The 27,699-nt window shown below is 28.4% G+C and overlaps 1 protein-coding gene across 3 annotated transcripts in view; it reads right to left on the reverse strand.

Annotated features, from left to right (window-relative positions):
• Positions 1–27,699, reverse strand: part of LOC129965489 (serine/threonine-protein kinase tousled-like 2) — a 185,689-nt gene that overhangs the window by 81,163 nt on the left and 76,827 nt on the right. For all 3 annotated transcript variants that reach the window (XM_056079417.1, XM_056079413.1, XM_056079414.1), the window contains one exon: positions 1,679–1,740. The gene's annotated coding sequence lies outside the window, so the exon portion shown is untranslated. The remainder of the gene's footprint in view (positions 1–1,678; positions 1,741–27,699) is intronic.

Below are 27,699 nucleotides of genomic sequence, written 5' to 3' on the forward strand. Positions count from 1 at the left end.
TTCGATAAAATTTCTAAGCAAAATGATTTTCAGAAAGTTAATTGCAGTGTTTATTTTCAGGATTGATTAAAATAATTACAAGAACGCTCTTCTAAATTATTATAAGTTTTAAAAAAAATAGATTTTCTTTTTGCGAAATTCCCGTTGCAATACTTTTCTCTAAATGCCACTGCAGTAGCACTACTTTTCAGCTATTTACAAACGCGAATAGCGCTGCAAAAGTGCTCCCAATTCTTTGAGGCGCCATTCACCACTCCCACTATGGCGGAATTTCAAAAAAGGCAATGCCATAAAATGAAATTATTTTTTAACAATAAAAATAAATAATTTCTTAATTTTATCGACCACCCCGCATTTTTATTTGTTAAAGAAAACCATCAATGACCGCAAAAAAAAAAGTTTGAAAGACCCACCACAAAGAGAGGCGAGGTTCAGGTCAAAGATGAGGCTCGAACGCCGCCATATTGAAATCCAGTCGACTTTCCCGAGCAGTGCTTTTAAAACACGAGGAAAATTCCCGTCCCAAATTAATCGCTAATGCTGCTAAGGATCACCCTGCGAAGTTGGTCTCTAATCACATTCGGGAGTGATAGAAGAAGAGGGAGCGAGTGAGAGAGAGAAATACGAAAAGCCCTCTCTCTTCATCACAATGAACTCGACCGCTGAATTCGATGCATGGATGCCTGCATGTGTGCGCGCCCTGCATGTGCGAATGAATTTTCGTATGTGCGTGCGTGCGTACACGGTTGATGGAGTGACTCTGTCGGCAACAAACCCTCAGGGCCGACTGTTGGATAGTTAGGAGCAAAGAAAACCGAAGAGAGCGAGAGAAGAGAGGAAAGCCTGGACACCCGAGCCATGCGCAGTGCACTCTCCTCTCTGCTGTGGATGCATGTGTGAGAACCACATTGGATCAAGGTGGGCGGAATTCCGAGAACAGAAAAGAAGAGTTAATAGTTAATCACTAACTGAAACCAGACGAGACTAGAAATAAGGCCTTTGAAGAAAGACGGGTTATGTTATTGGGCAGGAGAGCAGATAACATCATACCTTTTCGAGTGCTGATCATTAAATGAAATAAATTATTTAAAAAAATTTAATCAATTTTCATAAAATATTTCAAGTATCTATATTGTGAGTCTTCAAAAATAGCAGCATTTTATGAATTTTCAAAGAAGATTCCTTTAAATAATAAATAACATAAACGGAGAATATCGGTCGATAAATTTAATTGTATTTTTATATTCATTATAAACATTTTAAATTCCAAAAAATTAGATGAACTATGTATACAAATAATACATAAAAAATTGATTCTTGCTATGACAAATGACTGTACAGAAAAATAAAAGGGCAAGTTTGGGCTGTCATTAAACTTGAAAGAATGACATTACAAATTTATTGTATACAGTGTTTTATCTACAAGCTAAATGAAAGACAATTGTAAGTAGGAGTTCAAAATGATAACCATAATCATTTTTCAGGTCTATAAAGTGATAGAACTACATTTTCAGATTCTCACTGAAGAAAATTTAATAATAGCGTATTAAAAATGAATAGAATATAAAAATAAAAGTATCACTAAATAATTTTAAAGAAAAACAGTATTCCTACATATCTAAAATAATCAATATATATTAACAACAAATACCAGTTAACGAAATAAATCGGTACTCACAGTGTAAAGGCATTAACTTCAGTACGCTAGGCATTTGGTAAATATTTGGCACGTTGAACTAACTGTAAAGGAAAAGAAAAATCATATTGGCATGACATTTAAAGTAATCAATAAAATATGACAACTGAATAAATTCAATTTTTATATGAATCAGGCAATAGATATGATGAGTCTGTAGGAAGTAATATCTTTCAGCTTAAAAATCAGATTACCACTTCCATTAAATGAGAATAATAATGTCAAAATTGAATTTGGAATTTAATCATTGTTGCGCTAATTATTCTACAAATAAAGAAGAGAAATTTAGAAAATTTAAACAACAACAACAAAAAAATTGATTCACAAGGCAACGTAATAATATGAAAAACGTAACCGCAAATGTAATTCAATTCCGCATTACTTTGCTATGAGTTGTGGCTCGTGTCCTTCTATCCGATGTGCAATAAATTCAAATATTAAATTGGAGAGACATTTTATATGAGTATGAATTGGTTCTTCCCTTAATATCTAGGATTGTTCCAAAGATGTATTTTATTAAAGCGAAATAGCCTGAGGCGGTAATCTTATGAGAATAAATGTTTTATATGTATGTAAACGGTTAGTAACATTTTTGTCTAAAAATGTTACAAACCGTTCATTTTAATAATTAATAATCTCATTAATGAAACTATAATATTATTTTATAAGCAATGCTTTGTTTCAGACATTGTATCATTATTCAAGTGTTAAAATACTATCAATTTCAAAATAAACATTGGTAACAAATCATCAGAGACCATGATTTTTATTCAAGTTACGCACCCAGCATTTTTAAACGAAACGCCTTTCCACAAGTCATTTCCAATCAAGTACTAGTAAAATATTCTAATTTGAAATCATTACTTTGGAAGCATTCAATGAGATAAGTATAGTCCACTTTCTAGGTAAAATTAAAGTAATTCAACATAATTTTAGGAACTACTGACCATATCATGAATGAAATTAAACAAGTGGTCACCAGCTAGATGAGAGTCGATTGTTATCCTATTTCATACATGAACACACGGTATAATATAGAAGCAAATTATTTAGAATTTCGGTATTTTTATTAATCAAATGCTTTCCGAAATTTTCATACTTTTAGATAGCTGAATGGCAAGGTCATTTCTTTCGAATATTGCGATTAACATAAGTGTTAATAAAATACTAATAGCTGCAATTTAACGTAACAACCCATTAAAGTATTTCCGATAATAGAATTTTAGAACTACAAAACAGCCAATCATTTCCAGAAGTTAAAAAAAAAAAAAAAAAAAATAAGACAGTGTTTTAGAAATAAAATAAATTCAAAACAACGCAGTCGATGTGTTTTGCGAAATTTTAGAAACAATAGCTAGCTTTTTGTCTCCAAGAATCTGCCACTACTGAAGCTAGCAGTCATAGAAATCTTTTCCCATTTCCCATCGAAGATACTCATAGAAAATTCCTTCAACACTGGTGCGACAAATATGTAACCTTTTCTTCCACATCAACCCTACTTTAAGCAACACGGTACACACAATTACGTTCACTTCCTGCTTGTGCCCATTCTTATGATAGTTTCTGGATGCTTCTTAAATCTTGCCTGCCATTAAAAATCTTCCATGGAAGGGAGAATTCGATATTTCAAATTCATTTTATGTAAAACTCAAGTAAAAATTATCAAATATATAGCTTTTTTCTTTTCTTTTCTTCTTTTTTTTTTAAGTATTAGAGCAAATGTTCAATACTAAAACAAATAAGAAAGATAAATCATCGCTATTTCTTTTCCTTTAAATAAGAGGATGGAAATTGATTTCTATTCATTTTACAAAATTTTAGTATGCCTTATTAATTTAATGAAAATCCTTTTTTCTCCAGTATATTTCGCAAGATGAAACAGATGGCGACGCCACAGTATAATGCAAGACAATATGCAATAAACATATTCATTGCTATGAGGGCGGCCTACGCTGCGGCAGCATTTGAATTTTCATTTGTTTATTTAATTAATTTTTCATTCAAAAGGATCAAAATATACCAATGTAAAAGTGGAATCTCTTCAAAATTAATATTTATGCACAAAGTCGTCTTGCCCGATGCAAAAATTATAGTGCTAAAGACGGTTTTCCGCATAGGTACTAGAGGCGCTAGCTTCGAGACCTATTGGAGGACTCAAAATCGATAAGATGTACATCGTTCACACTAAGCAAACGGAAATTTAGAATATCAGGCAAGAGAAGTTGGTTTAAAAAAATTTTGCGCCTGTAGCCTCATATACTTTCTAAATCAGTCTCTCATTTTAACCTAGGAGTGCCATAGACTCCAAAGGCATCCAAAAATCTATAAGATTTTACTATAGATTTTAATTTAATTTCGAATGACGAACTTATTTCAATACAAATTTAAATAGATTTAAAATAAAAATATGATAATAACATGTGATTAGACAACGACCCATTTTGTGGCAACATATATCACATATACTTATATCATAATATCTATTAATTTAGATTAAATTTTAATTTCCTTTTTTTAATTTTAAATTAGTTCATGTTACTTTATTTAATTTTTTTTAAATTTATTTTCTGATCCAAATTCCATTTTTTATGTATAATTACTTCCAACACACGCTCTACAAAATTATTGACGATTGCAGTTTCCCACGCTTCGAGCAAAGAGGTAAAAACTCCTAACACCTACGTATTCCTTTCAAAGATACCTAAGATTCCCTCTCCTAAATCGATACATGTCATATATAAATATAATTTAAATTTTTAAATTTTAGTTTTTTTAATTTCAATTAAATGTTTATATGATAATGACGTGATCAAACTGAGGCGCAAATTTTAACTTTCTAGGTATATATGACCCAAATTTGGTAACCGTAAAGCGCCAAAACATGCACAAGTTATATCACATTCCAAATTTGTTAAAAAAAAATCAGCATTATATGATTTCTTGTATTTTGTATTAATCGCTTTTTTAAAACTATAAATATCAATCTTTTTAAGGTGCATATAGTTTTCGGACCCTGCAAGAATACGAGTTTTGAAGAAAACAACGAAAACGAGTCGGATACAGATACTGATTAAATCAGAGAGATACACCGAAAATCAGATAACTGCTGTGGCTTTTTTTCACGAATGGAAATTTTAGTCACCCCGCCCCCCGCCCCACTAAAAAACAACTATTTTTATAACACTAAATGTCTGTTATGTAAATTCAGGTAAATGAGTAGGTTGGAAGATAAAAGTGAATTTTTTTAAATTTAAATTCTTAATATTGGAAAAGTTTTCTTTATAAAACTGTTTGAATTTTGTTTTTAGTGTTCAATTTTGGGAAGTTTTGTAGAATTTTCTTACGAGAAACTTCATAAATTAAAATATAATGCATATTTTTTGTTCAGATTTGGTATAATAATTTCTCAATATATTCTGCAATTTCTGAACTAGAGAATAAGCAATCTATTCTTTTAAAAATATTTAATAGTTGTTTAAATACGACACACATAAAAAAAACAACTGGGATTTTTATGCTATTTATCGTTTGCACCTTCAACACTTAAAATGTTGATAGAAAACACAGCTTATTTTTTAGTTCAGGAATTAGGTAGAGCCTGACTAAGGCAGGGGCATAAGGGCCAGTCCCCCACATCAGAGGGGGGCCTCAAATCGAATAGAAAGTTTACGTTTCCTTCTTTAATGAATTTTTTTAAACATAATATCAGTAGAGTATAAAAATCCGTCAGTTTTATGCTAGCTTTTTCATTAATCTATCGTATGAAAACAAAAAAATCTATATTTCGTAAATCCATGGCTTTCTTTCTAGGGCGGAATTCAGCTAAATTTTCCCAATTACGATGGACAAATTTGACCAATCAAAAGCCCGTATTTTTACATATCGCAAATGCGATATGTTTACAAAAAGCAGAGGGGGGCCACCAAAGAAGTTTTTGCCATGGACCCCGATTAAGCTAAGTCGGGCCCTGGAAGTAGGTAGTACATTCCTTAAATTATATGCAAAATTTTAAACAAAAACCTTTAAGCAATTTCATTTGATAAACCTCTAAACTAAAAGATTTTACATTAATATCTCTTTTTAGACAAAAAAAAAAAAAAAAAAAAGTGTTTTTTTTTCCCCCAGTTTTTTTTAATAAAACTTTTGTTACTTAACTGGTATATTTTGATTTCATAAATGTTTTTTCAATCTTTTCGATGCGAAAATTCAAAAATATAGCTACTTTAAAGAGTTTTCTTCTCGAACGCAGCCATGTATTTTGAAAGTTCGGAAGGCAGTTTATAATACAAAAAGAAATATACATAAATTTAAAAGATAAATATGAAGAATGATAAATTTGTACGACTTTTATGAGACTATAGTTGTTGAGAGGAATTCAAGTTCCATTTCATAAATTTTAAGAGATTATCTGAATCTTAAATGCCAATGAATTGTTCTAAATGAATGCAAGATCTATTACAGAAGAAACTAAGTCATTGGAAACGTAATACATATAATAAATTTAAGCAACTATACATTCTACAAGAACATTACGAAAATTATATCATTCTATAAGTAAATTTAAAATACTTGTCATGTCCATAACCCATGCTCCCTGGTTGCATTCCAGTTGGATCAGGACTTCTTTATCTACATATCACGATCCCAAGTAGAATTACAAAGAAAAATATTCGAAAGGCCAGGCTTCGTATGGCATTTTTCTTTCACACGCTTTAATATTAAGAAGCAAAAATAATTACAAAAAGAATCAATTTTAGAGTTTTTATTTAAATAATTTAAATATAACTCCATTTTATTAAAAATACTTCATTTTTGCATATATTAATATTTAGGGTCATGACAAAAAATTTTCTGGCAGAAATAACGTTACGAGTATCAATATATTCTGAATAAATCAATAAACTGATGTCAATCTGAGAATTTATTATCAGCAATTACAACAGCTTGATACCAAGAAGGTCCATGACAAATAAAAATCTATTATATATATATATATATATATATATATATATATATATATAAACACACACACAATGCAGCATAGCATTTACTGTTCCAACAGATATGCAAAATACAACGAGCATCCGTTACTGAAAGAATGAGGTAAATTACTTAAATGTACCTATCCAAAATAGGAAAACAGAAATAAATGGAATTCGATGAAATACTTTTAGAAACATACAACATTACCAACCTTCACAACAACCACGACTGTATTATCTCCTTTATATTCGCACGCAAAATTCGGCCCGAACCCGATTCTCAGTGAACCAACCATTCGAGTAAAGTGTGTCATTGAACTGAACACAATGAGCTTTCTTATTTTCACGAGGGGTAAAATTTGGGTTCAGACATTCTCAAGAAGAATGGGAAAAAGAACGAAGGAAAGAAAAAGTCTATCCGACCATCCTTAACTACTACCAGAACACCTGTCAGGTTCGCCTCCACCGCCAGTGAAAGTGTGTCGTTCAAGGCCATGGCAACAGGGATAAGGCCCCCTTATATGGTATTTAAAAAAAAAAAAAAAAAAAAAAAAAAAAAACTTCCAGAATGTACTAGACTGTTATCAGGCATGAGAAATGGCTTCGGAAAAAATGAGGCCATCCTACCTTGTTTCGAATGATCATGGTCATAGAGATGAGAGAATTTTATATATTTATTGAATAGTAAGTATAAATTTATTACGATAGTAGTAAAAAGTGGTATTTTATACAGGACAAATATTCTGAAAGACGTAAAGAATTATATTTTATGCTATTTGAGACAATAAATTATAAAAATGAAAAAAAAAACAAAAAAAAAAACGATGTTTAAATTTTTACACACTCACTTAGTCTTATTATTAGTTTATATTTAGTAAAGTATTCTTGACACACACATATACATGACTTAAAAAGAAATTTACACTCTTCTGCTACCGAAACTGATAGAGTTAAAAAGCTTTGAATATCACTATTTGAGGCGATTTTAGACTATTCTAACAGTCAATTCGAGGAAGATCCACCATTCAACGCATCCTTAAAATGGCCTTTAATTGATCTATACTAATAAAAATGAGAACTTCAAAATTCCATCAATTCAAATCAATTTAGTCATAGAAAAGAGGCACTTTCTTTTTTGTTTAAAATACTAGTGTATTCTGGTTATTTTTCTAAAGATCTGCTAACATAGAAATCTAAAATTCATAATTTTTTCAGCAATGTTTTCATTGACAAGGTTTGGTTTAGCATTCATTGATAGGGGAAAAAAAAAAAATACAGTCTAAGTATTTGTGTCATTTAGAGCAATTTCATTAAAGTTCCATCAATTTCTATTTCTTTTTTCAAATGGAAGTACAAAGTTATTTTCAACGGTATAGAAATTTACAACTGAGCTATGTTCAGAATGCACGCTTTGCTCAATGATTTTTTATTACAGAAAGAATCTATAATATTAAAGTGATAAATTTTACATGGTGAAAAACAATGAAATAGGACTATTATAATTAATTGTATAAATCTGAATACTTCAGTACAAGCAAAATATCAATTTCAATAATTTTATTTTTTGCAAACCTTAATTTTATTTAAAAATGCGATAAAACTTCGAACTTGAGTGATTTAAATCTGAAAATCGTTATGCCACAAATCAAAAATAAAAACTGTTTAAAGCGGATTACGCATAACATTTTACATATTGATTGTTACATATACTTCATAAAACTAGAAAAAACTCTTCTATCAAAGCGTTCTTGCTTTTTTAAAATTATTATCATTTTAGTTGATGTTATACAATAAACTGCTGTAGAGTATTCTTCATTCACAAAGCGTCACAATCATATGACTGATGCAATTGCACATACATCTAATAAGTAATTAAACTTGTCTTGCACTGTTTGCCCTGTTTCCTCCACATATACACACAAAACACTTTGGATTGCAAAATTAAATTAGCACGAGGCACTTGTCATGCATTACGTGAATGTGAATTTTTATTGAGAAAATGTATCAAAAGCATTCCACGCTTTATTATTGAAAAGTTTTGCTTATAAATATTAGTTTTAAACTTCTTTAAGCAGTTGTTAAAATAATTATAATAATAAACTTATATACGAAAACTGTAAGCAACGTTGCGAAAATGTTAAAAATGATAAATAATATCTAAAATAATAGAGGATAGACAAAGTGGAAATCAAGTTTACGGCATATCAACAAAACTCCGATTCTTGCAACTAAATAAATAAAGAAATTAAAGAAATATTAAAAAGAAGAAAAGAGGAAAAAAATAAATAAATAAAAACTGAAAGAGGTAAAAAAATTAGATAAATAAACTAATTTTCATTTTGTAGAGACCGCTTACGCATAGCGTTTTAGAACCATTGACGTGGAAAGAAAATAATAAGTAAATGAAATAAAAGGAAGCATCTTATCATTCATTCCGAAGTTGAAAATGTGTACTAATCTAAATAGCTTTTCAGATAATAGGGAAATGAGTTTTCTTCACTGATTTTTAAATTACTCTTGTTTTTCCACTTTCTGTAGAATTAGAACTTTTAATAAATTTATAAATTATACTAGATTATGTAGATACTTCTGTATCGTTTTTATTCAAACTTCAATTCATATGAACGAAAAATGAATCAGCCTATTTCTGCATAAAGGTCTTTTGCATTAACAATTTCGTTTTTAAAACTCAACAACAATATCATTTCTAGAACTCTTGAAAAAAATTTTTTAATAAAAGTAAAATTCGATTAGCTATGAGATTATTTATAAAATATAAGAATTAAGAATTTTAGTATAAATAATTCTATATAAAAAGTAAGATATTCTTTACTAAACTTGTTACGCTCTATGAAATAAATTACACTGAGAATTTTAAATCTTAGAAATTTATGTCCGATATCAGCTTTTACAGGATTTAATAACTTTGATATAAAATATCGCAGACATTTCACAATTTTATTGCATTTTAAATATGCAAAACAAAATTTGCGAATTTAAAAAAAACAAAAAAACCAGCGATTTTCGCCTTACTCCGTCAAAGTTACAGCACATTCTAAGTGGTAGTATGTTGCTTAAAATTGGCTGCTTTTAACTGAATGATTCATTTTATAATTATTTTGATATCAGACTGATATACTGATGGATTTCGATCATCTATGAATAAACAATAAATAATGAGGATGATTTTAGATACATTCACATTTAAAAAAAAGCTTTGTAATATATTATATATATATATATATATATATATTACAATTATTATTATTATTATCATTTTAAGGTGTACGTACACACTTCAAGATTTTTTTTAAATTTTAACTTTAAGAATCCAGTTTTTTTACAGTAGGTTATTAATATATGTTTAAACTCATTTCAGTGAGAAAAACCCATTACACTAATTATTAATTAATTAAATAATATTTAATGAGCTAATTAGCCTATTTTTTGAAACATGAAACATTTATCTTAAATACTAATTTGTACAGACACACAATTCTAGTTGGAAATGATGCCTAATATTAGTCTTCATATTGTCTGCCTCAAACAATTTATAAAAATGTATAGTTTTTTTAAACAATTTTTTCATCAACGATGAATAGAAAAAGCGAGATTTTTTCTGTCATTTTAACTTTTAAACAGCTATTAAAAATTTATTTCTATAAATATAACTTTGATTGAGGCACAAAACATCCGCTATTTCATACAGATTATTTTGATATATCAATAACTGTATTTGGTTCATTTCTTGTTGAGTTATGATTGTTTGAATGAAGCAACATAGTGAAAAAATATTCTTCATAAAATGAGTTTTAAAAACACTGTAACTAGAGTTTTCAATGAAAGCACCTCAAGAAAAATAATTACAACTCGAGAAATATTTCGAATAGTGACAACATCTTGGTATCGTTTGAAAGCTAAAGGATCAGACAACATTATTAAGCAATCAAAAAAAAAATCGATATTTTGAACGATTTTCGAAGTTTCAAGTGTGTACATACACCTTAAATCAGAAAATGGCTCACGAGTCCAAATTAAAGGAAGCTATAATCGGTAGACAGACAGAAAGTTCCCCATGCATAAAAATGATATTTTAATTTGCATCATTGATAATTAATCTGCTTCAATTATGCAAACATGTTAATGAATTGTTAACTTTTTCCGTGTATTGATTGCATGCAGCAAGTATTAGTTTTAAACTCGGATTTTATATATTTTTACTTCTTTTAACTATTTCAACAAAATATTACAATTTGTGCATATTAAGTGCATTTCTAAAATTAAAGAGGGAAAAAAATTGTTTGCCCACTAGTTCGATTTAAAATTTAATTGCACTGAAGGAAATATTTTTGTTAAATATATTTTTATTCTTTTTGAAAGCCAAATCAAAATGAATTGCTGATTTCGCTGCTAAACAGAAAATATTTTTAAATCAGAAATATAATATATTCAAAAATACATAAAAAAATATATATAGCCGAATTGATAAAAGGTCTACTATAACCTTTTTCGTAGCTTTAGCAACCTTAATATATCATATAACAATAGAAATTAACTTTTTTGCGAAACAGTCAGAGCATTAAGCTTTTTATTTATTTATTTTCGAACTGATGACAAAAACAAAAATATTTAGATCATCAACAACACGCGGAAAGCGTAAAAGATTCGGAACTCAAATGACTAATCATAATAAAGAAAACATCGAACAAGAAAGTAGTTTTTATTTCACTTTTGTTAACAGCCATCTTAATTTAACTCCTTAAAATAATGAATTATTTCACGGTGGACTTCGTGCTAATGAGAGTAAGTAATTAGACGTCATTTTTATTTCATTTCTTCTTTCATTTGATTTGTAAGGCTAATTACTTTTGGTTATTTGCTAATCCCTGTTCTAAAAAGGAAAAAAAAAATCTCTCATCTGCGACTTCAACAAATCACATATGAGAAAAGTAATATCTACTTTCACTCGTGAAGGCAATATATTTTTTTTCACCGTTCCTGTTCTTGACCAAACAAATGGACTTATGAAAACGTTTAATTAAATGCACTAAGATTTTAATTACTTGCAACTGGATGACTAAAATAAAAATAAAGATTTCGATATTTTAACTCCATTCGATTTTTTTTTTTTTAATCTACACAAGAAACCGATCACACTTTGTTAACAATCTGCAATGGAAAACAGTTTTTTCTTTATTTTAAATCACAGTTTCATGACTTAAAGTATCAATAACGATGAGACGATACTACTGAATTTTATATGCAGTGAAATCGTAAATTCAAATAAATAATAAATATAATAAGATTTTATTCATCATATTTCATTACAAAAGTAACCAAAACAAAAAATAAAAATGAAGCTTTGTCATGACATACTTCATTCAAGAAATCTCATTTGGGGAATTCACTAAACAAGAACTCAATTTAGAGGTTTCACTACTGTCTTCAAGAAACGAAGCACGTAATAGTGAAACAATGAGGATAGCATTTTGATTAGAATTGCCACATCATGCCAACAGAAAGAAATCTGATGACTATGAAATATCAATATCTTTCAATCTTTCATATGTTCAAAAATTTATTAAAAAGGTCGAAATGAAAATGTAAATATTTAATAAATTGTGTATTAATAAACAAAATAACCCCGTCTTTTTCTGATCTCTTCACATATTGCCGCTAATTTGTTTAAATAGCGAATGATATGAATCCGAAGTCCGGTACAGCCTACATCGGCCGTCTTTTACAATCAGCCTCTTATATATGGGATAAAAAAAGAAGATGTATAATACTCATGCCTTATAATTAATTGACAAAAATTATTTGAATTATTCTGATCAGATCAAACATTTTTTTGTAGCTTTCAGTTTGATCTATCTGATTTAGTTTTCCGGTTCATTTTTCATATACCTACTTTATATTATCTGATATACTTGACGCTCATCGAGATTAAAATCGTTTCATGTAGAATAATTTTAATATAGAATCTTTTTTGTATAAAATATTATGAAATATAAATCCTTTTTTATGATGTATGTATTGAAATAAAAGTGAAAATTTAAAAAATAATAGTAGTGGCTTAGTTTAAAGTCCTAACGTTGTCTAGCAGAGAAGTAAATATCAACAAATTTCCTTGTTTTAAAATCATCTATATTAAATTTTCTAAAAAATAATAAAAATTGAAAAAAATAGCTTAAAATAAAATTGATATCGTTGAGAACATAAAATTTTTCATTTTATGATAGTGCATTTTTTTTTTTTTTTTCATTTTAATTTCTTTCAACGTTTCTATAGACGAAACGCAATATATCGGTAATTTCTCTCAATCTGAAACAGCTGTTATAGACACTAGAAGTATGTTTCATTTGCTCGTAAAGTCTTGACATATGCTTTTTTAGGCACTAGTGTTCAAACAAATGAATGCCTGGTAAAAAGATGCGTATTAAAATAAAATAGAATTTTTTAAAAATAGCGACAGAATAATTCAAAGTTAATATTAATTTTAGTGCGTTATATTTCTTTAAAAAATTAAAAACAATTGAAAGCAATATTGCGCAAAAATGAAACTGATTTTGTTAAATGTAAAATTTTTAATTTTAAAAACTTTATTAAAAAAAGTCTCACTTAAGATTATTTTAAGACTGTAGAAAAACAGTAAAGTTTCATTTAATTTCTAATTAATTGAATGTTTAATTAACTTTTGCATTTTGAAAAGTTGACAGAAAAGTTTACCTTGTCTTAAAGAAAAAGTGCACAAAGTTTGGTTGAAATCGTCTTAATCATTTAGAAGAAGGTATGTTACACACATACATACATAGCCAGAATGACTTCTTTATATTAAGGATAACAAACTTACTTCCCATAAAGATAACTATTCAGCAACATTGCAATAAATACTTCCAACAGTCAAGTGGAAATAATCATATTTAAAATCCGAAAACTCTAGACACGAAAACGGTGTTGAACTACAGGAACTTTCTATAAATTCGCAGATCGAAGCGGAGTAACGTAAATATTTTTCAATGAAGAAATCATACCGTATTTTAAGAAAAACTTTCGTCCATCCAGTAATTAATATTTCTTCTTTCAAGACATCTGGAAGCACTTATAATCTATTTAAATAGTATATAAGAAATCAAATCTGATTTTCCTGAAACATGGCGTCCAAACAATATCCAGAATTTAACAACAAATACATTAATAAATACATCATTTATTAGTCGCAGACACTCATTAATGTGTTTTCTTAACAAATATGATTTTTAGAAGCAATTAATCTCATTTTTATGACTTTCCTGTAATTAAACTTTCCTTCACGTCATCAGATATTATTATTTAACTAAAATTTCGTAACAAATATTTATATAATAATTATTTTTCAACTGTATAACTATGAAACTGTTACAAACTCGTGATAATATCCTCATTAATTCATTTAACCATAGACACTATCTATCCAAAAGAATGAAAGGTGCATGTAAGGCTCAGGAGTACATAAATAATGCTGAATAGATTTTAGAATGAAACATAAATAACAGTTGAGTATAATATATGATATACAAACACAAAAGTAATCATAGAAACATTAATATGAAATGATTGCAAAATTCATATAATAAAATTTTTAAAACTTCTGAAAAATATGTTAAAACAAACAAGTAAGACTCTAAAAAGTAATTTATAAAAGTAATTTTCTGCTTAACACTTTCTAGATCCGTAGAAAGTATGCTTCCCACCAAATTTATCAATTGTATGAAATTATGTAGGTTGCTATAAGTTCTGATAGTTTTTTTTTTTTTTTTTAGAAAGACAGAAACTTAATTGCTTCAGTTCTTTATCTCACACAAAATGATGTGTCTTGATATGTTACTTAATTATTAATTAACCAAATTAATTAATCAATCAAATTAAATTTATCTAATAAGTTAAATGAATCCCTTTTCTTATTCTAATTTCAAGCCTAAAAATATTTTAACATAATATGACTAGAAAAAAAAAATGGCCCTTTAAACGGTTAAAAGAAAACTAAGAACTTTTTAAAGGAGAAATGAACTACTCGCGAAATATTTTAGTATATCACCAATAAACATATTATAGATTGCAATGAAATCTCTAAAGGTATATTTAATGCACAAATATGATAGAATTACTTTTTAATTCAAACCGTTTCATTACTATTATTATTAATGTGGTCAGAAGTTCAGAATAACTGGAAACAAGCTAGGAAGCATTTAAAATTGCATAATTAATTAAATATAAAACAATTTGCATAACTATTCATTTAATGCCTTCAATTAAATATAGGAATATCATTTAACATCTCATTTTGAAGTCACAAAAAAGTAATTGGAAATTCGGAAAAAAAAGCCGATGGGCAGATGAAGAATTACTCAACGGTATAAGGCCATTTATTAATGTGAGAAACACAAAAACTCTAATATGGATGAAATTTCCACCAATAACCCTGTTCATGAAGACGACGATACAAGAGCCAGTCCAGATACTAAACACAAGGATATTGAGACTCGGATCTCAAGTTAAGGAAAGATGTCATATGAATACTTAAAAACTTAAGGAAAAACTCATTATCTACAAAAATAAAAGTTTAAGGAACTAGACGAGCAGTGGCTGCAGTCGTACAAGCTCTGTTTAATTATTGGTTGGTAGAATTTGATAGCGCAAGTCAGATGCGGTCATGGTTTTCTTAAACAGAATTCAAAGGGTTTGCGTGTAATACAACATTAAATAAAACAGACATAGTTTTCAAACTTTAATATTCATATTTTTAAGGAAGCAGTAACTTTTCGATGAAGCCAAATACAAAATAAATTAATAAAAACAAGTTTTCAAATTTTTATTATTTTTTAATCATATACTATATTTTGATTTTTATTCTCACCCAAATAAAAGTACAAAAAAAAAATTTTTGAAGCTTTTACAAACTTGCAAAAATGCAATATAATGCTGCAAAGAACGAAGATAAAAAAAACAAAAACAGAAACAGTTTTAAATGAATATTGTTATAGATATTGTTCGTGTCGTTTCACTACAAATAAAAAAATTATTAATATTAATGTCTTTAGACTTTGACAGGGCTCATATCTTTTGTTGTGCTTAAACTTTCAGGCAGATGTAATTTTTTTAAATTCATTTATATTTATTTTTCCCGTTTATATTTTTTTACACTAAATACACTTAGTACATACTCAGAGACTCAATACAAATGTTGTTTTCATTATAAAGGACTCTAGTGCTTCGATTTCAGAATACCGTTTATTTTAGTTTAAAATAAGTTTATTTAAACGCAGATTACATGCATTAAAGCAACAAAAGAAAATGATGATTCTTTATTTATCATTCAATGAACACATGCGTCTAAAATTAGTCACACAGAAAAATGTTAGTCAATATCAGGAATATAATACTGCTTAAAATCAATTTGTTAATGACATTTCATATCTTTTCAAAATGAAATATGGATTTGAATCGTACTACAACGATTTAGAAAAACATTTCAGTCGAAATAATTTACCGTATGAATAGGAAGCTTTATTACACTTTGAAAGCGACATTATTTAGTACAGAAAGTATTTTCTCGACGCTGATGGCATTTACTGAATACAATAAGTGTCATATGAGAAACCTAACAAGGACAAAACAACTAAAGAAAATTCGAACCTTTAATTTCAAATATAGTATAATATGATAAGATTTTAAGATTTTTTTTCATATATTCTATATAATTTTTTAGTTTGTTCCTTATCATGATAGCAATAATACTATTACGCACACTAAAAAAAAAATGAAAATCGTAGTAACACACATGTGCTGTTGTTGTTGCTTGGTTTACTGGCGCAAGGGCCATATTTGGCTATATTGCGCCAAACGCACAAGTGCATAAACAGAGTAACTAAAAAAAATTAATTTGGCAGCCTTAGACACAATTATTGAACCTGCAGAGCATTTTGAACGGCTTCTGGTTTGTATAGATCAGCAGTACCCAGTATCAGCATGATTTTTAACCATATTGTAAAAAAACAGAAAATATGCCAGCCTATAAACGTTTATTATGTTAAAATTTCCGATAAAACTATTTTCAAAATTACAAAAAGTATCAGCATTGCTTTTTGCAACCTTAATTATTTTCTTTATCAAGTCAGAATTTAAAAAAATTGCTGATGTACGCTACAGTAAAGTTTAGCATTAATACAATGAACGTTATCATAGAAATGTTTCCAGAAATACGTCTGACTCTTGAGAAAATAAAATAAAACATAAATGTCAGGAAAACCCGACAGATATGCCATTTGTAAAAAAAAACGATAGAGAAAATCTAGTAGATAGACGCCATGCATGAAGAAGGACAGGCGAAGCGCAACCATGGATTTAAAAGACAACTATTTTCTTGCATCTTCTACAAGTTCTATTTCCTGTCCTCATTCGATGAAGTGATGTCAGTAGAGCATTCTTGAAAAAATAAAGGAAGGATCCGCCATTATTTGCGCGACAATTAATGAGAAAAATTTTAAAATTATTTGAAACATAAAAAGAGACGATAGATGTTTTTAATGAGGCAACTTTTATCAATTATGTTTACTTCAGTCTAACAGACAATGACCTCTGTTTACTAATTTTTTTATTTTTGTATCCAACTGAATGAAACATTTCCCGATGAGTTTCTCTGCCAAGCGTAACAATGAATTGAATGTGGAAACAAAAAGGTACCCATAGATTTTGAACGGATCACAAAAATGAAAATACATGTTAATGACAGTAAAAAAAATAATAACATTTCAAGTTGAATAAAAAATGGGGGGGGTGTAAATATTAGTTAAAAAAATAATAATACCGACTGCAAATTAATATTTTGCTACATATCAATCGAGAAGATCAGTACATAATAATAGTAAATAGAAGTAATTAGTATATTATAATTTTTTTAAATACAAAACCCTTTACTATCAACTTTTAAAAACTATTGGGACAGATTAAATGACATATATTTTAATCCATGAGCACTTCATTTCTAATAGAAAAAAACTCTAAGAATCCTAAAAGAAACCTATGAAAAGACGCATTAAGAATTAAATATAATGTACAAAAAGGATTTCCTACTAAGGATGTGAGCAATTAAAAAACTATCGCTAAAGCACACATGAAAGTCTACTGATATCACCTTATGACATCTTCCTACCGTTATTGTCTTATAATATAATAAAAATGAATATTTTCAAAAGTAAACCATATAAATATAGCATTCTAAATTAAAATTAAACTGCTTAAACTATAGTTTTAAAAATTCAAATGAATATCACATTCTTAAAAGCATATTTTTCTCAAGATTCTGCGACATCAATAAGAGTAAATAACTCAGAAGTATGATTTCATTTTATGTCAATTAAATTTTTCAAATGACTATATTCATTTAATATTTTTATTATTAAGTCACTGGCGGTTTATTTCATTTTCTAATTAAGAAATAAATGTACAAAGATTTTTTGGGGGCAGGGGGGAGCTTTTAAGGAGTGGCGAAATACGTTGAAAAAAGACCATGAATGGAAAAGATTTTAAATTTTGATCTATAAAGACTGAGTAAATTTTCCCCCTCTTCACATAACGGTTACTAAGATTTTACTGCTCTAATAATGGACAGTTCACCAAAATGAAAGGATTCCCAGTCTCCAACAAAAATTCAGTCAGCAGCAATGCATTCTGTTCAGATTTACTAAAGTGTCTCTAAGATTATATTCCCGGTAGAATACAACATTATCACATTTATGAAGATGGAACCGCCTAAAGTATTGATGCTTAAACTACAACAGCTTAGTTTTTCTAAGATAACAGACTAGCCACGGTTAGTGCGAATTAAAAGCGACAGAGTCATCACGGTTATGACAGCCTTCTAAAAAGAAAAAGAATCGAATAGAGATAATGATTTTCCTATATACTATTCTAAACTTAACTATATAATCAGCAAAATTAAGTGCATTCTCAAATTTAAAACTAAAAATACATATAACATAAAATGAAATGGCATATTTTGCTTTACATTTTGCACAGTCAGTTCTTTGAGCATTTTTTAACAGCGAAGTGTGCCTGCACTAAACACTTTTTTTATTTTATTTTCAGAATTTATTTTTAACAACTATGTAACCTAGGAAGTAACTGGTTTGAAAACATAATGAAAAAAAAAATTACATGGATTTTTTTTTATTGATGATAAAAAGGTACAGTAGAACTTCAATTTTTCTGATTAATTACGACAAGACTCGATCCTGCTACCCGGATAAATTTTTTTTTTAAAAAAAAGTTAGTTCTTCAAAAAAAAAAAAGACATTTAAAATTAATGACTAAATTTAATGACAAAAATAATGTAGTTTCCAATTTATATACTTACATACTACATAAAAAAAAATCTGCTAGAATATATTAATAGTTCGCTGTAGCATTCATATTACTAATGGCCCGTATAATTATTTAGAAAACTCAAACTATATAATTCTTTATAGAATATAATTCTTTGCTCCATTTTTTTTCTTATGAATTTTTATATTTCTCCTATTACTCTCTATATTTTTTATATAACTATTAACTATAAATACCAACTATTCGCAGTAGTACTAGTAGTTAGATTGTAATATTCAATGAACATATTAATTGCTTTGCTCTTTTGCTGAGGAAATTGCTTGCAGATCTGCCCCCCGCCTAAAAACTATCTAAATAATTGCGATCAATTAACTAGAGTTCAGATAATGATAGTAACGTATTAAGAATCTTCCTTTCACTTGCTAATGTGAATGTATTGCTGCTTCTCTATCGGAAAAAAAAAAAAAAAATCGAACATTCGTCAAAAAAAATTTACATAACATAATAAAATAAGCAGGCCGGCCTTATCTAATAATATTAGTCAAGACTACTAAAAACAAATAAATTCAACTTCGAAAATTTAGATAAAAAATTGAAGCAGAATTAAAAAAAAAATTTCATGCAAAAAAAAAAAAAAAAAAAAAAAAAAACCTAACAAATAAGCTTTTATAAATCGATGCACTGCATTCCTCAAAATAGAGAAAATATGGCAAAAGAAGGAAAAAAATGCCTACTCATTAGCAGGTCTTTTTTATAACTATTCAAGCACATTCCTAAGAATCTCAAGGTCAAATTAAGCAACTTCCTATTAATTTCTCAATTTGAAATTTCCTTCTTTTTTCGCATTTCATTATGATATGGCAATGATAAAAGTCATTCTGAAAAAAAAAAAAAAATACTGAACAGAAAAAAAAAAACAAAAAAAAAAAACAAGATCGTTCTACATCTCGTATGCCTTTCCAAAGCAGAAATTCGACACCGTCCGCGCATGATCTATGACCGCATCCCGACTTACCTAGTTAAATCTCAGCCCGGCCACCCCCTACCCGAAGTCTACCTTCTTAAAAGGCAGACGTAAGTAGTGGAATCTTCGGCCTCTTCCATGACAATCACGTCATCGAGGCGAGAGGAAAAGACAATAGAAATCTTTAATCTTTTCCCACCGCTCTTTTCCCGCCATATATCATACGCGCTTTCCCGGAAGCACAATCCCTAACTATATTACCTTATTGAGGGGATGCGGAAGGAAAAGCCGTCGAGAGAGAGAGAGAGGAGCTGCCCATCGATTTATCGAACTCGTTGGAAAAAAGCCATTTTGGGAAACCATTTGCGCCTCCTACCCCCCACCGACTTTCAGTTTCGCTCAGGTCCTGATTTCACCTAAATTTCAAAACTCCTTCCATTCGATCCCTGTCTCGCCCAAAGACATCAAAGGCCATATTGGATCAGAGAGGCGGTTCACCGATCATGAACGTGTTGCTCACAGAGGTACTTGAACCAGCTCATCCATTTTAGATGGTACTTGCCATATATAGGAAACGTACTATGCATGTTCGACATGCCTCTTATATATTTAGATACAAAAAGGGAAGGAAGGGGCAGATGGTTTTCATATGTGCAAATGAATATCATGAGGTTTTTAATCTTTAAAGCTGCTCACATTTATTAGTTATGTTCTGAAATTTCCCTACATATATATAAAGAAATTAGACAAATCCGTTTATGGGCTATGATGCATCATCTCAAACCCGCTCGACTGCATTTAAGTCGCAACAGAGCTAGATATATACATAGCAGAAAGCCTATACGATTCAGAAGGGTTCAATCCCTAAGAAAAGCTCGAAAACGAAAAAGGTTCTCATAGCTTATAGTTTTCAATTTCTCCTCAATTCGTATTTAATTGGCTAACTATAAGAAAATTAGGTGGATCTTTTCGGTGGTCTAATTTTATAAGAAGATAGTTTAGAAAAAGTGTTCTTAAAATTACCTGAGACGTTCCAAGCTCTTATTTAGCTAAGTTATAAATTTTTATTTTTATTGGACTGCACTTGAATAATTTTATGCCAATACGTCCATAATTGGAATTCAACTTTTCTGTAAAGGAACGAGAATCCTCTAAATCTGGTCATAAAATTTCAAAGAGTATGTTTAAAACTTAAAATGAAAGTCGGCAATCAAGAATTTTAAATTTCTTACTGATAGCTAGGAACAGAATAGAAAATTTCATTTAAGAAAAATTCATATGAGTATAAATAAATGTATACTTAAACTATACAGATTGATTTTATAATATTTTTTTTATCAGCTGTAAAGTTACTAAAAAATTGTTTTGCCAAAATATCGTCTAATATTAGTTGAAAATATGAAAAGCAAAAGAAAAATTTCCACATAGAAAATTAATAGTTACTGCGTTTCCGACAAGACTGGATGCAGAAAAATCACGTAATGTTAGTTTCTAAATGCATTTACATTTTGATTATTTGATCATATTTAAGAAAAATGGAGATAACTCCTAAATTTCAACAAAAATTTCGATATTGTAATTCTTCACTTACAGTAAAATGTCTATTCCACGATTTAGCGTCCAACATTTTGAAATTAATCCGATGGACACTTAGAAATGAATCTGGAAATAGTAAGCAGTTTAAGAAGGCCATATGCATAGAAATTATTTCAATAAAAAGAATAATATTTTTTTTAAAATAGTTTTAAAATTATACGAAATAAAAAGGAAAAAAGTAAATAAGTTGAGTACATACATTTACAGCACAGGTAAAAAAAAAAAAAAATTTGAATCAAAGAGACAAGAAGTAAATGATATTTTAATTCGTTTCAATATTATAACGAACCTATAAAAATGTCAGAATCATTCGTTTTCATATCATATTATCAAAAAAATTTATGTAACCTAGAATTTGCACTTAAATTTCAAATTTCCAACATTTTTTAATATTTGCTTAAATTAATGTTTACTAAACATTTTATTCATTTGATAAACTTTTACATGATCAGAAAATTATTTATTGATGATCCTGAAAGATGATGATTCCAATTCCAATAAGGCAACAAGGAGAATCTAAAATGAAAATAATCATACTCCAAGGCTTAACACTAAGAGAAAAATTAGCAATCAATTTAGTGCCACAATAAAATTTAGAAAATTTTAAACAGCACTTTGTGTGTGTGTGTGTGTGTGTGTGTGTGCGCGCAAGCAATTAGTGTATATATATATATATATATATATATATATATATATATATATATATATATATATATATATATATATATATATATATATATATATATATATATTTGCTTTAATTTTTATTTTGACGATGCTTCTATCACAGTAAAGATAAAATTTCTTAATTGTACCAAACTGTAAAATTCAAAGTTCCAATAATTGTTCTAATTAATCGTTACTTTGATTTTTTTCAGTTTACCAATGGATCTTGAAATATTTTTTAAAATTTTATTTAATTACAAGTTAAATAAAATCCCGGCTATTTCCGGGATAACTTTCCCAAAATTAGAAAACGAAATTGATTTTTACATTACATTTTAAAATCCAAAAAATTTATTTTCACTGATACTATTTTTTTTTTTTTTTTTTAAGTTGAAATTTTTGTTCCATTTTTAATTTATTTTCAGAATACACATTAAGTTTATTTACGATCAATATATTTCTTATAAATTAAAAAAAAAAAAATAAACTTAACCAGTATGAGGCCATTACGTGAGCATGATAAAAATTAACTTTTATAAGGGTCTTGTCATCAGGCTGGTAAAAGCTCAGATTCAAAGATTAAGTTCACTCTCACAACGAACTAAACCCAGAAAACTATAATTTTCAGCGCATGTCAGAATGAAATGAAATAAATATGAAACATGATATTTTATAGAAAAATAAAATCAAGAAAAAAATTTCTGCGACCTTTTAAAATGACTATATAATTAATTTAATAATTCTGTAGAAGATATAAATTCTAATCGGATCAACTAATTTCTAAACCTTTGGTAACCTTGTGATTTTAAAAAAATAAGATGTTCCTTCACTTTTCTTTGATTCTTTATATACTGTTATAATTGATAAGTTACAAATTATATTTAGTGATATTTACACTCTCTAGTAAAACAAAGAAACACCTGTGTTTTCTTTCTTTTTCTAAAATTTCTAATACCGGTATTAAAACCGGTATCCTGGTATTAAGATCTAAAAAATACCGAATACCGGTATGGAAATTTTGGTACGATATTGCAATCCCTACTTGTGCCGTTTTCTCTATTTTTTTTGACAAAGAGCAGAGATCATCTTATTTTCATTAAAATAAATAAATAACTCAGTAAGTTAAATGTCGCAGATTCATTTGTTGCAGAATGAATACAAGTTATTTTTCTTAGAAATTGAAATTTCTTACTTAATTGGTTCTTGAAATTAAATCAGTATAAAGATACATAAAAGTATTCAATTCATTAAAAAGTTAAAAATCTTATCTTCAAATATAATACAAAATAAAGTCATCATCTGTAAAAAACTTTTTTTTAAATATAATGAGAAAAAATATTTTATTTATCTTTCAGTTTATTATAAACATGTTCGCTTTTTTTTTTTTTTTTTTTAAATTTGAAAATGTGAGTTTTGGTTAATTTACTATAATACTTTTTATTTTACTTTAAATTCTTAATTTTGAAAAAATAAATATTTAGACAACATTGAAATTAATCAAAACATACGGTAGTTTCAGTTTTTATGTAATAGCAAGTTAATTAACAAAATAATATAATTATGAAAACAACATTCACCAAAAAACTGAGCTTCTTGTTCCGCAGAAATATTTTTTTAATGAGTTTTAATATAAAAAAGTTGTAATTTACATTTTTTATGTAAAATTTATACAAGTAAACATATTTTCACCTATTAATTTAAATGAATTATTTAAACAATAAACGACTGAATTGATAATGAACCGTGAGAAATAAGTGTTCAATTTAGAAATGAAATCCGATGAATTACTCACCCCCCCCCCTCCCTGCTTGTGAAATGGAAAATTGACCAAATTAATTAAATTAATGTTTCGTAAAGAAATTGCAGAATCAATAAACCTTTCATTCAAATATTATTTTTTAAAATCTTAAACAATTTCGAATTTTTAAGAGGATAAAGCAGGTAGAAAATTTAATAAGTTAACCTGTTTGATCTAATCACAGTTATTCATTTGAATAGATTATGTTAAAACTGATTATGCTTTTACAGCATTTTAAATCTGCTGCTAGTAATAAAAAATTTTTATTACAAATCTAATAAAAGAACCAGCTGCAATACTTCTGTTGCACATTAAACACTAAATATCTGTTCGTTTGAATCATATTTCAAAAATTTGAAAGACAACTGAAAGGGGGGATTCTTCTCAAAATCAACCTCGAAAAAAAGAAACAGAATAATTTTGTATTGTTTATTTATTTATTTTTGTTATAAATGTGAAAGATTCCTATTTTTACAGTTAATAAATTCAGAAATATTTACGACTGTTACGTATGAAGTCAAACGAAACACACTGCATTGTAACAAAAATCTTAACTAAAAATTGAAAAATTTCCAAAGAACTAAAACTTTTTTTCAACAGATTAGAGATTTAAACTACCTGTTAATTAAAATCAACATCGATATGTTTACACCTCCCATCAACGAACAGGAAACACTACAAAAAGCCCATCCCCGGAAATAAAGCGCCATGATCGCATTCAATCCCTCCTTAATCCATCCAACTTCGCGTTATTTTATCCCCGCATTCGTCTTTTTAAAAACCCACCTTGCGATACAAAAATTAAACAAAAGCTTCCTCCTCGCAAGAGAGAATGAAAGAAAAAAAAGCGCACGATTACGCGCCAGTCATTCTAGAGAGGAGAAAGTGCAGAGCGCGGAGGCTTCCACACATGACCCAAATGTGCTGAGGCCATTCACGCGTTCATACACACACACACACGCAGGCATACTTTCGTCTTTCCACCAGACAAATGGGAGAGTAACAGTCATCCGGAGAAACAGCAGCTAGGAGGAGCGCACAAATTCCGCATTGCGATTTGAGCGCCCAATTTGTCTCTCGTCATTAAATTAAAAAAAAAAAAAATCCTGAAGACTTCTGCTTGCCTCTGTGCTTCTTGACTTTTAAATACACGATGAAGGAAGTTATTATTCATTCGATGAATTACAACTGTTTTGATTTGAAAGATAAGACTTCTTATGGGATATAGACAAGATTAAAGTCGCTACTTAGAAATTGTTAGAACAACCAATTAAAAAGAAATTAATCTGACTTTCATGACCCCAAGAAGAGTTCTTTGAAACAAAACCGGGATCAATATAGCAGTCCCTTCCTTTTAATAATTTACATCTGCAAGCAAAGGTTATTAGCGAAAATAATCTTAACATGAAATATTTCTTTGAATAATTCTTCGAATTAAGGTTCAATTATTTTTCATAAATGCTTCGTTTTCTTCCTAATAATTTAGCGTCGCTATAAAGCATCTCTAAAGAGGCATTGAAAAGCAATATTATATACATAAAATCGTTTTACACGAAAAGCGTTAAATATTATCGTTAAGTATTAAGAGCCTTGATGTAACTGAAAATTAGCTAAAAAGTCGCATAAAAAATTGTGGAAAACTAAGAAATGTAAAATTGCTTTTAAAAAGTTAAGAAATAAAATATCAGAGAAGTTTTGTATCATCACTTTGAATATTTAAACTTCTATCTGACTAAAATAATTTAACAAAAACTTCTAATGATTATTTACACAGAAACAACGTAATAATAAAAATTACAACAATAAAATATCATCTTAGTTAAATAACGTGGAAATAAAAAGTCATATTCATCATATTAAGGAATTTTCGAGAAATTTATAAATGTATTTTCTTTATACGTATGAAAAAACGCATTCAAGAAACTTCTGAATATGCTTGTTTTTTATAATTTATGAAATCATAAAATTCTATTGTCTATTCTATTTTTTTATAAGTACATTTTAAAAACAGAAGGATTATCTTTTATAAAAAATGAAAATGAAAATATATTCTTGATTTTTATCTACATCATTTCTAAATCCGATAAACAATTAAATTGATCGATTGATTAATTAATTAATTGATTAAATCCGGTCACAATTAAATTGTCACAATGCATCCTGCGATATGACGTGAGTATAAATTGTCTTCTTAACTTCGACAAAAGCTACAAAATATTATTTTTCATCGTTTCTAAATATAATTTTCATTTTCCCCCCAATTCTACGTAGTCAAATGAATTAAGTGTGTAACCTCTTTCTTTTTTATTCTAATTTTTTTAAAAATATTTAATCAATGGAAGATGGATTCAAAGAAAATGTTCAACAAAATGGGAACAAATTTTTCGAAACTTCAAAAATCTAACAGTAAAATCATTATCATTTTAGAAATAAAAAAAAAATAATAAGCATGTGAAAATTTAATATAAGCTTTAAATTTGAAAAAAACTGCCTGAAAAATAAATTTTAAAATGCCTCCCTTTTTATTGCTAATTCGCATAGTCTTTATTCATAAAATTTAATTTTTAATAATAATGTAATAAAAAAATTACAAAGATACTGTTAAAAATATAAACGTTGTTCCATTATTCCATTGTCGTATCATTGCAAAATAATTTGCGACAGATTCTGTTTTAAAATCAATCCTGTAACAATATTCATCATAAGGTTAAGGAATATAACGTGTTTTGAAAAAAATAGTTAGTATCCCCCCCATAAGGTAACAATATTCGTGATTGCGATGTTGATAATCAAAATATCCCTAATAATTTTGGACTAATAGTTTTATTTTATTTGAATTTTTTAATTAAAATAAACTGGATGAAATTATGTTTGCAAAATGCATGAGATCATTTTCTTTTTTTTGGGGTGGGGGGTGGAGGGGGTATCCAGTTTCTAGTTACGTAATTACTCAGACTATTACGAATATGACCGAACCATTGCAAAGGTGAAATAACGAAGAAGACAAAACAAATAACTTTTTGTTATTCCATGTGTTATTTAAGTAAATAACACTGATCTGATGACAAGAAGCAGAATCTATTTTTGTGATAAGAAATGTAATAGATTCAAGTTTTATACTCATATATCTTTTTTTTCCCCTCCCCAATAACTAACTACCCAAATACAAAACATCGTGAATTTCCAAACACAATTCTCTCGTTATCAACACTGTCAGAGGGAGAGAAAAAGTTATCTCATTTAAATTATGATGGTCAAACAAGAGGCAGGCAAAAATCGATACCACGAGAGGAGAAAAATGTAGAGTTTCACAGAATCAACAGCTCGAATCCGCAAATGAGACGTAGATAACTGCTTTTCTGCTCTTCGCGTGCATCAAAAATAATGAAAAGAAGGAATGAGGGGGTGGAAAGAACAATTTCAAAGCAGCGGGGCTCCCAATTAACCGACATGCATCCAATTATCACGAGCTTAGTAAAAATAGGCTCCCACTCCGCTAACGATCGTACGGATGAGGTTCGCATTCAGGCGGTCCCGGCCATCGTGAAAACAAATTATGAAACATTCCCCCCCCCCCCACTATGAGATCTTATTTCTTGCTATACAATATGTGATATATTTATATATTATAAAT

Source organism: Argiope bruennichi, chromosome 4, assembly GCF_947563725.1.
Source record: "Argiope bruennichi chromosome 4, qqArgBrue1.1, whole genome shotgun sequence".
Classification (NCBI taxonomy): domain Eukaryota; kingdom Metazoa; phylum Arthropoda; class Arachnida; order Araneae; family Araneidae; genus Argiope; species Argiope bruennichi.